The sequence below is a fragment of the Humulus lupulus genome, chromosome 3, assembly GCF_963169125.1.
Source record: "Humulus lupulus chromosome 3, drHumLupu1.1, whole genome shotgun sequence".
NCBI lineage: Eukaryota > Viridiplantae > Streptophyta > Magnoliopsida > Rosales > Cannabaceae > Humulus > Humulus lupulus.
Genome location: NC_084795.1, coordinates 281,990,730 through 282,001,658, shown reverse-complemented (window position 1 = coordinate 282,001,658; position 10,929 = coordinate 281,990,730).

Genomic DNA, 10,929 nt, shown 5'->3' with positions numbered 1-10,929 from the left:
AAGTAATGGATATACGCAGTAAGTTACAACCAGAGGTTGGTGAGAGACGAACTTATTTACCACCTGCATGTTATACCCTGTCTAAAGAAGAAAAACGAAGTGTATGTCATTCTTTGTCGAATGTGAAAGTACCGGAAGGTTATTCTTCAAATATTTCTTCTCTGGTAGATATGAAAATTTTGAATTTAGTTGGAATGAAGTCTCATGACCATCATACACTACTTGGACATCTTCTACCGGTAGCTATCCGCTCTGTGTTGCCTAAAAAAGTTCGATATGCAATTACCAAACTATGCTTTTTCTTTAAATCTATTTGTTGTAAAGTGGTAGATGTGCCGAAGTTGGACAATCTTCAAACAAATATTGTGATAACTATGTGTGAGTTGGAGCAGTATTTCCCACCTTCATTTTTTGACATAATGGTTCATTTAATAGTTCATTTGGTTAGAGAAGTAAAATTGTGTGGACCAGTATACTTGAGATGGATGTACCCATTTGAACGGTATATGAAGGTTTTAAAAGGTTATGTTAGAAATAGAAGTAGACCTGAGGGTTGCATAGTTGAATCCTACATCGTTGAAGAAGCAATGGAGTTCTGCTCAGAATACTTATCAGGTGTTGCGAGCATTGGACTACGTTTTTCTAAAATTGAGTTTGAAATAAGTAAAGGTGGTAGAGGTGGTCTTGTTTCTGAAGTAAATAAATCTGATCGAGATGAAGCACATCGCCTAGTCTTACAAAATATTGATGATGTTCAACCTTACATCGAGTAAGTTCTTATACATATGCATGATCAATCTTATTTTTCTCTTTCATTATATTGACAATGATATAAATGATATTTCTTGAAGAGGACATTTCAATTGGATCAAGACTACTTATCCTAATAAGTCTCGGAATAAAAAATGGGTACAAGATGAACATTATCGAAATTCCAGCACTTGGTTCGAGAATGAGGTAAAATACCTGTGTTGTTCTTGTTTGAGTGTTATTGTATTTTATCTTGTTAGAATTTAATATACTTTGTTTTATTTTATTGTATTCTAGGTTCTGATTAACACCACAAACAAAGTGTCTGAAACACTAAAATGGATAGCACGAGGTCCTTCAATGAGCGTAATTAAGTATCAATGCTATTATATTCACGGTATTCAATTCAACACCGTAGAACGTGATAATATTAGAAAGACACAAAATAGTGGTGTTACTATTATCGCCCAAACTTTTCAAATATCTAGTTCCAAAGATAAAAATCCCATAAATTGTGATATGACATTTTATGGGGTGATCAAAGAAATTTGGGAACTAGATTATGTGACTATTCGAATTCCAGTCTTCTTGTGTGATTGGGTGAAAAGTGATAATGGGGTCAAAACAGATGACTTAGGATTCACACTGGTGGACTTAAATCGAATAGGACATAAATCTGACCGCTTTATAATGGCATCACAAGCCAAGCAAGTATTTTATGTGAGTGATCCAGTAGATGCTCGATGGTCAGTTGTCCTAACAAGTCAACCGAAAGATTATCTGATCAAAGAGTCTGGGAGCGATGACATTATACTTGAACAAGAAACGTTTACCATTGATTCACCGCCTATTGATGTCACCATTGACAATGATGATGACTATATACGTGAGAATGGTGAAGGGTTGTGGGTAGAAAATTAAAGGTATATATATTAATTTTATGATTTTGTTTTTATGTATTTTGTGAAGTTTATACCAGATAATATTTTTGTTTACTTAATTGCAGGTACATTGATTATGGATCCATCATATGATGAAGATGGCAATCCGTTTGTTGATGATCATGGTAATGGTCTAGAGGGGATTAATCTTACCGCACCAACAAATACACAAGATAAGAAATATAGGGGTAAATCAAACTGTAGTGATGTATTCAAAGCAAGAAGTGAGGGTCGCAATTATGAGGTCGAGTACAATCGTTTTGGCCGAGCGATGGGAAAAGGGGGGATCAAGATGAACAGCACCATCGGTCTTCTATCACGCACAACCCTTCCTTTAGATATCGACAATTGGAAACAAATGCCAAAGGATAAAAAAGAGACTTTATGGGGTCAAATACAGGTAACCTATAATATTGACTATTAAATTTATCATAATGAATTAATATATTGAAAAAAGTTTAATATTTTTGGGTTCGTTTGTGCAGGAAACGTTCAAACTTCCAAATTCTTCTAAAACATACGTCCTCAAAGAAGCAGGAAAAACATGGAGAAATTGGAAAACAAGACTAACAAAAGATCTTATATATGTATATAAGAATGTAGCTCCTGAGCTTCTTGCCAAGCCGCCATCAGAGTACATCGAGTATTACAAACCGGAAGATTGGAAGAATTTTGTTGCAAAAAGACTAACCCTAGACTGGGAAGAGATGAGAAAACAAAAACAAAATGCTCGGGCTCAGAACAAGTATCCACATCACTCAGGGCGTGGTGGTTATGCACTGGTAGAGCAAAAAATGGAAGAGGAATTGGGTCATGAGTTGACCGAATATGACAAAGCTGAGATGTGGACACGGGCACGGATGAACAAGAATCGAGAAGTTATTGATGAAGAAGCTCGAGATGTGGTCAATAAGATTGTAAGTGTTCTTCGATTTTTTAAAATAATTGTAATGGTTAATCTGTGTGTTAAATTCTAATCGATTTATTTACTATGTATATAGGCGGAATACAGGCAAAAAGTAACAGAAGGCGAGTTGGTGGAGGAAGGTTCAAACGATATACTAACAATGGCATTAGGCACTCCAGAGCATGGAGGACGTGTTAGGGGGGTCGGTGCACATGTCGCTCCCCGTCAATTTTTTCATGTCCCACCGCCAAAAAGATTCAATCACAAACAAAAAGGTGTGGAAGTTGCTCGTTATAAAGACCTTGAAGAGAAATGGCGTCAATCTGAAGAAAGGGCACGTCAACAGGAGGAAAAGTTAAACCAGTTGATGGCGCATATTGCATCTCAACAGAGCGGTGCATTTGGATCATCAAATGCATCTGGTTCGGGTGTAGGAGGAGCCTCAAACACACCATATGCCCCTCCACCACCGACACAGGCACAACATGCTCCGCCACCACCGACATGGACATCATATGCTCACTGACCACCCTCACAGCTACCACTTGCTCCTCCACCACCGACGCAGGCACCATGTGCTCCCCCACCACCACAATCAAATTTTCCTGAGGAGGTAATAGTTTCTTATTAATTCATTATTGCATATATTTGATACAGTAAAAATAAACTAGTTTCTCGAAAAGTCTAACAGATTATTTGGAATGTAACAGATTAATTGTAAGTTGTGTCTTGGTTCGACACAAAATATAGTTGCAGAGGGGAAACTTGTAAGTACCTGTTGCACAGAAATACATAGCGTTCAACTGCCTCCTGGAAATTATCGTGTCAGAGTTGAGGTAGCCATTCAAGAGAACGCTAGTTTACCATATCCGCTTACAATGGAAGGTTATACATTGGTTGGACAAGCAGTCGGGTATGATGTTGGATGGCCAAAACATTGGGTTCTTACTAATCAACAAACGAAAGAGCCACTTGCACCCTCTACTCAACAACCAAGACAATCAAAGAAAAGAATAGAGGCATTGACACAGGAGCCTACAGAAGTGCCTATCACAAAAATATTGAGGTGTTTGGTGAAGTTTATTGATAAATGGCAAGCTGACCGTGTGGTAGAGATTCCAATTGTTGAAAGGGTATTTGGATTCGAAACTATCGCTCTATTAGGGAAAGATGATATCCTCCACTTGTGCAACTATGAGATGATTGGACAGACTGAGCTAGCATTATACATGAGGTACAATGGTGTTTATAATCTTAGTTTATTTAGTTTAACTTGAAATTTAATAGTTTATTAACTTTTTTAATTATATGTAGCTTCCTCGATGATTTGGTGCAAACGAAGGGATTGAACCACATGTACACTTTCATGCATCCCGCTTTAGTGTCTACTAATGCAGGAACCAATGAAATACGTGCTAAAAATCTCTTTGATCGGTTTCTACAGATGGAGCTAGAGACACAGTTTCTAATTTGTCCTTGGAACAACAAGTAAGTCAACTTAATTTTATATTCATACATTTTGTTTATTGATAAATATCTTACACAAGTTTTTTTATTGCAGCTTTCATTGGATGTTAGTATTAATTCAGCCCCACAGTCATTCGGTAGCTTTTTTGGATCCTGTAAACTCACATTTCCGTCCGGAAATCAAGGAGATAATTATCATGTAAGTTTTTCATTTTACTTAATTAATTTATGATTTGATTTCAAACTCATATATGGGTAAATATTAATATTGTGTGCAGGGCGTTGGATCAATATGATACACACCGAAGACTAAAAGAGTCAATCAATCTAAAAGTTTGTGTTCCTAAGGTAAGTAAATTATATTACTTATCGTATTCAACTTTTTGACATATTTATATTATAATAACTTACTAAATATAATACTTAACTTTGGATAACTATGTTGTAATAGTGTCGAAACCAGACTGGGCCAACCGAGTGTGGCTTTTACATTATGAAATTTGCTAGAGACTTGATTTCACAGCCTATACCGAAGGCCTACTTGAAAAATGAGGTATTGTTTTGCTTTTTAATTTTCATTTAAACTATCGTTCATTATTTTATTTGGATGATTATTTCTAACTTATTATTTTAAATATTTTCTAATTAGTTTACGAATACGAGTCCATATTCGGCTGACGAAATCAACGAGATACGGGATGAGTGGACTGAATCAATTATGGCGTATCTCAATTAGCAAATGAGCAAGTGGGTGAGGAAATTTTAGTTTAAGTAGGTTTGACACTTAGAAATTTAGAACACAAGAGTACATATATTAACTTTGATATTTGAATTACTTTTATACTCTAGATAAATGTTTATAAAAACTTATACTGTTGTTTTTCTGTTCATACGGCTGTTTTTCTGTTTCTGCTGCTGTTTTTTCTGTTTCTGCTGCTGATTATTTTTATCAAAACAGGCCAGGGAAATTGGCATAAACATTTGCAACTTCCCTGGTTAATACTTTATGTGACAGTGCCCAACTGACGCAAAAAATACTCGTTTTTAACATTTGTGGCAGTGTCCCACTGACGCAAACCAGAGTGTCATTTGTGTCAGTGGGGCACTGCCACAAACTGGCATTTGTGGCAGTGCCCCACTGACGCAAATGCCTGTCATTTGCGTCAGTGGGGCACTGCCACAAACTGAAATTTTGTGGCAGTGCCCCACTGACGCAAATGCCAGTCATTTGCGTCAGTGGGGCACTGCCACAAATGCCAGTTTGTGGCAGTGCCCCACTGACACAAATGACACTCTGGTTTGCGTCATGGGCAATTGCGTCACATAGTACACTGACGCAAAAACTCAACTGTGACAGTGGTAAACTGACACAAATGGCCTTTTTTGTTATAGTGGAGGCTCTATTAGGGGGGCGCGCCGTGGCATGGTCCATGTAGGGTCGCGGCCCTTAAGGGAAAAATTGCCCAAAAGTGTGTTTTTGTGATGGAAACTTAACTCTAAGGGCCTAGGATCGATCCCACTACTTAGTTGAGTGGGATTCGATGTTCCGGAGGCTTGGGTTGGGTTTGGAAGTATTTAATTACTCATTTTGATGAGGTTTTATATTTGGTTATGACTAGGTGACCGCTAAGGGCTTAAAGGTTGATCGTTCTCAAGGGTCGTTCTTTAAATCGTTCTAGCTTGAATCTGAGGTAAGAAAACTGCACCCTGTGTATATGTGACATGCATGACTGTTATTGATGCATGTTGCTTGATTATTAAGTATAACGTGCATGGCTATTATGATGCATGTTGGTTGATGATTGAGTATGACATGCATGGCTATTCTTGATGCATGTTGGTTAATTATTAAGCGTGACATGCATGGTTGTTATTGGTGCATGTTGGATTGCTGGATATATTGCATATGATGCATGAGAAACATGTGATTAGGACATGCTTTGTATACTGGGTATGATATCGTTCAGAGCTTGAGCCTCTGTGTTTATGCATGGTCCTAATTGTACTAATACCTGTTTAGTAAGCATGTTGAATACCTTGTTTGTGGATAAGGAACATGTGATATATGATTGATGGCATGACTTACTTGTGTATGACACTGACTAGTCAGGGACCGACTCTAAAGTCGAGAATCATGCATTGAATGACTCTATGGCATTAACGCTAGATCGACCCTAAGGTCGATGATCACGCATTGAATGGCTCCATGGCATTAATGCTGGATCGACTCTAAAGTCGAGAATCGTGCATTGAATGGCTCTATAGCATTAATGCCAGACCGACCCTAGGGTCCAGATACTTGCAAGCGCTTGCCTGGTCTACGACTGGATGATTATAGCCAAGGTATATGACCCCGGTGACTGTTTGTCACATGGCTAGGGGACGCTGTCCATAGCACGACTCTAGAGTCGGGAGGAAGGTTATGTTGGTGACCATGCACCTGTCCTGAACAAACCTATGAACGAATCACTTGTCAGTTAAGCCCTGGTGACCCTATCGTCACATGGCTAAAGGGAGCTATGCTCGTTACTGTGACTTTTGGCTATTGTCACCTATTTGCTTGGACTGATAGTCCTGAACGGTTATTATGATCGATGTTGATATTATATCATGCTTTATTGTATTTTCTTGTTGGGCATTGGCTCACGGGTGCTACGTGGTGCAGGTAAAGCAAGAGGAAGCTGGACCATCCTTGAGTTGGAGAGCTTAGGTGATGACGTGTACATATGCAGCTGCTCGTCCGCCACGGCCGAGGTTTAAAGTGGAACTAGGGTTGAACCCTATTTTGCCGCTTAGAACGGCCTGTTGTAAATATTTTCTGTAATAGACTCTGAGATTATATTTTCGGGATCCCAATGTATATGTTAAACGTTCTAGTGAAACGTTACATCTTAACAAAAGTTTTTAATCCCTAACCCGCTAATCATACTTAGTTCACGATTTTGGCCAAATGACTCGATTAGCGAGTTTAGCACTGTTTACAAGGCACACCGTAACGGTCCCTGGAGTTTGGGTCGTTACAGGCACAAACACATTTTCCTATTCATGGAGTACACCAACAAGATCAAAAAGAGAATTTCAAGGGTTTCAAAAAGTTCTAAGAAAACTTCAAGTCATACAAACCCATGAACCTGAATATGAAATGGAGGATGGAAAACTATTTTTTCTTTAAAATTTCATGAAATAGAAAGTAAAATTGGCTAACCCAAAGCCTAATCTACATCAAAACAACCACAAAAGCACTATCCTACAAATATTCATCACAAAATTCCAAGGAGAGCATATCAAAAGTGGGCTTCGACATTCACTTATTCTAACCAATATTTGTGTAGAATTTTAAAGCTTAAAATGCTTAAAAGTGAAGATTAAGAAGAGAAAACTTACCTAAATGGATGGAAGAGCCTTGGATTTCATGGGAGTTTCCTTTGAGTTACTTGAAGAAAATGGGACACTCTTCAAAGCCTTGATGAGGAGTTGGCCAAGGCAAGGAGGATTCTTTTTTTTTTTTTGTGATGTTCTTTTTGGCCTGAGAAGGTTAGGCAAGCATAGGGTTATTTATAGGAAAAGAGGGGAGTCCTCAACTCTTAATTTTTCCTATATCCCATCATACCACTTTCTGGGAAATTGGTAACTGCCATTTTTGTGATATGAAAAGTTTAATCGTGCGTTTTAGGGAGTCTTACCCGACCAAAGGGAGAATTTAACTGGTCAGGAGGAGGGAGTCTTACCCGACTAGACACATCAGAATGGGTGTTTGTCTGAACAGGAAAGTGTTTAATTGGTCAGGAAATGATTTACCCGACCGGATAAGAATTTTGTATGGTTAGGAGGGAGTCTTACCCGACCAGACACATCAAAAGGGGTGTTTATCCGACCAGGAAAGGGTTTAACTGGACAGGAAATTATTTACCCGACAAGATAAGAATTTTTTCTATTCAGGAGGGAGTCTTACCCGACCAGACACATCAGAAAGACAGTTTATCCGACTAGGTAAGGATTTAACTGGTCAGGGAGTGTTTCACCCGACCAGTTACATCAGAAAGGGGTTTCACTCGACCAGTTATGTCAGATTGAGGAGTGCAGCCGACCAGATGTGTCCGAATCTCAATTACAACTTCAACCTGAATCGCTCGTAACTACCGCACGAATCTCTCAGATATCCCGAAATAATAGCTATATTGTTGTAATTTGAATTTGTTTATTACTTTATTAATTAAAGTTAGTTGAAAAAACCAAGGACCAGTCCAATTGGGATATTTTTCATGTACAATCCATGAGCCTATAAATAAAGGGCTCATGGCATCATTTTAGGGGATCTGATCTTTTGGAGACTTTTAGACTTTCTAATTTTGAGACTGTGTGTAACATCCCCAATTTGCTAATAAGGTTTAGGACCTTGATTAGCGTGCCTGGAGGGAAATAAATGAATTAACATGTGAATATATGAATTTAAATGAATATGTGATTAGAATGCATGTTTAGGTGGTATAAATATGCATGTGAGCCCCGTTTGCATGTTAGGGGTAAATTGGTAATTTTAGCCCGTTGAGGGCATAAACGTGATAATTGAATTATATGATTTGTACCATGTGTGAGTGGTGATATTATTATGATGCACGTGTCGAGACGGTCCTAGGGAGCTAATTAGTTTAAAAGTCACAACGGGATTAAATACCCGGCTCGGGTGGAGCCTAGGGGTATTTTGGGGATTTCGTAAATTGAGTTTATTTTTGTTTTGTGAGTTAATGGTTATTGGTAATTGAGTAACTATTAGTAACTGCTAAGAGTAACAAGTTTAGATGGGAAAATGGTATAATTGTAATAAAGGTGAAAGGACAAAAATGCCCTTGAGGTTTAGTTAGGAAAGAATTTTTATGGAAGGGTAGAGTGGTCACTAGGCAAGGATTAGATAAGGTTCAGCTGAGGGAAAAAGGACTCACGTTTTACACTTAGTCACAATTGGGTTTATGCTAGAATTTGAGGAAAAAGCTAGAAGAAAAGGGAAGAAGAGGAAAGCTGAATTTGGGAACCTAGGAGGAATTCAAGAGGGTTGGAGGCAACCAAAATCAAAGTTAAGCTAGGATTGTTCAAAGGTAAGGGTTATGCTCTGTTTTTGCTTGAGTTTAAGGTTGATTTTCAGGGATTGAGTGTGGAAATTTAAAGATAGGATGGCTGGTTTTATTTGAAAATTCAGTTTGGGTAATCAAAAGGAAGGTGGCTTGAAGATGGAGTTGAGGAGAATTCAAGCTGAGTTTTGATTGAGGTATGAATCTTTAACATGTTTAAACTTTGTATCTGGTGTGGTTCAAAGATTTTAGAAGCCATGGGTTAAGTTTCTGAAATAATGAAACTCAAGAATAGATTTTGAGTGTGATTGTGTAATTGAGCTGGTTTTTTATGTTTATAGGTTGCTAAAGGGTTCATTTGGGGTTTTAAATTGATTTTGGGGCTTAGGTACTTGTTTGGGTTGAGTTGGAGTTGTTTTGGTTCGGGAAAAATGTAGGGGAAAAACCCAAAAAATCTTGGTTCGCGTAGGGGCGCCGCGACCCTGTTCTTTGGTGCCGCGGCGCAGGCTTGCATCAGGATCAGGAAAAGTTTCTGGGCGCCTAGGCCCTTGATGGGAGTGCCGCGGCCCTAGGCAAATTTTGACAGTGTAATTTTGCATTTTTAGGGATTTTGCCCAGGGGATCGGGGGATGGTTCCAATACATTGTTCTAGGAAATTAGAGGTCCCGAGAGTACGAGATTGGTCCTGGGAAGTGGTTTTTGGATTGGTTAGTATTAAAAAGTGTTTTATATGTGTTGTGACTAGGATTTCGGAGAGGCTCGGGATAGAGGACCGTGCTTGTGACCTTGGTGCATCGGAAAGCCCGAGATACAGGTAAGAAAACTGTAGCACCTGTAGAGCAGGGCTTGGGCCCATAGTGTTGTTGCAGGGCATGGCCCTAGATTGTATTATTGTTACGGTGTAGCTTTAATTGAGTTATTATATGTTTGAATGCTGTTTGAGAATGCTATATGTGGTTATAGCATAATGAACGACAAAGGAGCCGGGAACGGCGAAGGGCCGAGAACGGCAATGGGGCCGGGAATAACACTCAGCACATGGAGTGCTTATAGTTAGGGTGAGACCCCAATGGATACATGGGATATCCTTACGATGAAGACCGAGATCCCAGGCTTTGATAATGCTTCTGGGACAGCGTGGTCGTATATGTTTAATGTGCTGGTCTATCTGTTAATCTGTGGATTTTATTTGACATAATGGTTATATATTATGCGTGTATTATTCGCTGCATGAGTTTTCTTGCTGGGCTTCGGCTCACGGGTGCTCTGTGTTGCAGGTAAGGGCAAAGAGAAAGTCAACCAGCCATGAGTACGAAGAGCATGGGGGCGGCGTGTACATGTTTGGCCTGCCCGACTGCTTTGGTTGGGGGTATTTTTGAGAAATGGTTGTATAAACCCTAATTTTGATGGTTAATTACTTGTAAACTTGTTTTGGAGTTGTAAATATTTTATAAACTGTATTTTGGGATCCCAAACGTAAGGAACTTGAAATTTTCAATGAATTAAGGGTTTTCAAAGATTACAGTCTTGATTTCAGTTTAATCACACTTTATTATTAAAACCTCGTTTAGAGTAGAGTGCACATTTTAAATCCACTTAATAACAGCTCTAAGGGAGTAGGGCGTTACAAGGGAGTAGGGCGTTACACTGGAACTTGAAGTATTCTTTGGGCATTTTCTGAAAGAGCTGAGAGAGAGAAATCTTGTATTCTCTATAGAGAGAAACTTTGTATTTTTCTATTTATACTTAAGAAACTCAGTTGACTCAGGTTCATCTGATCTTAAGTGTAGGCTATATA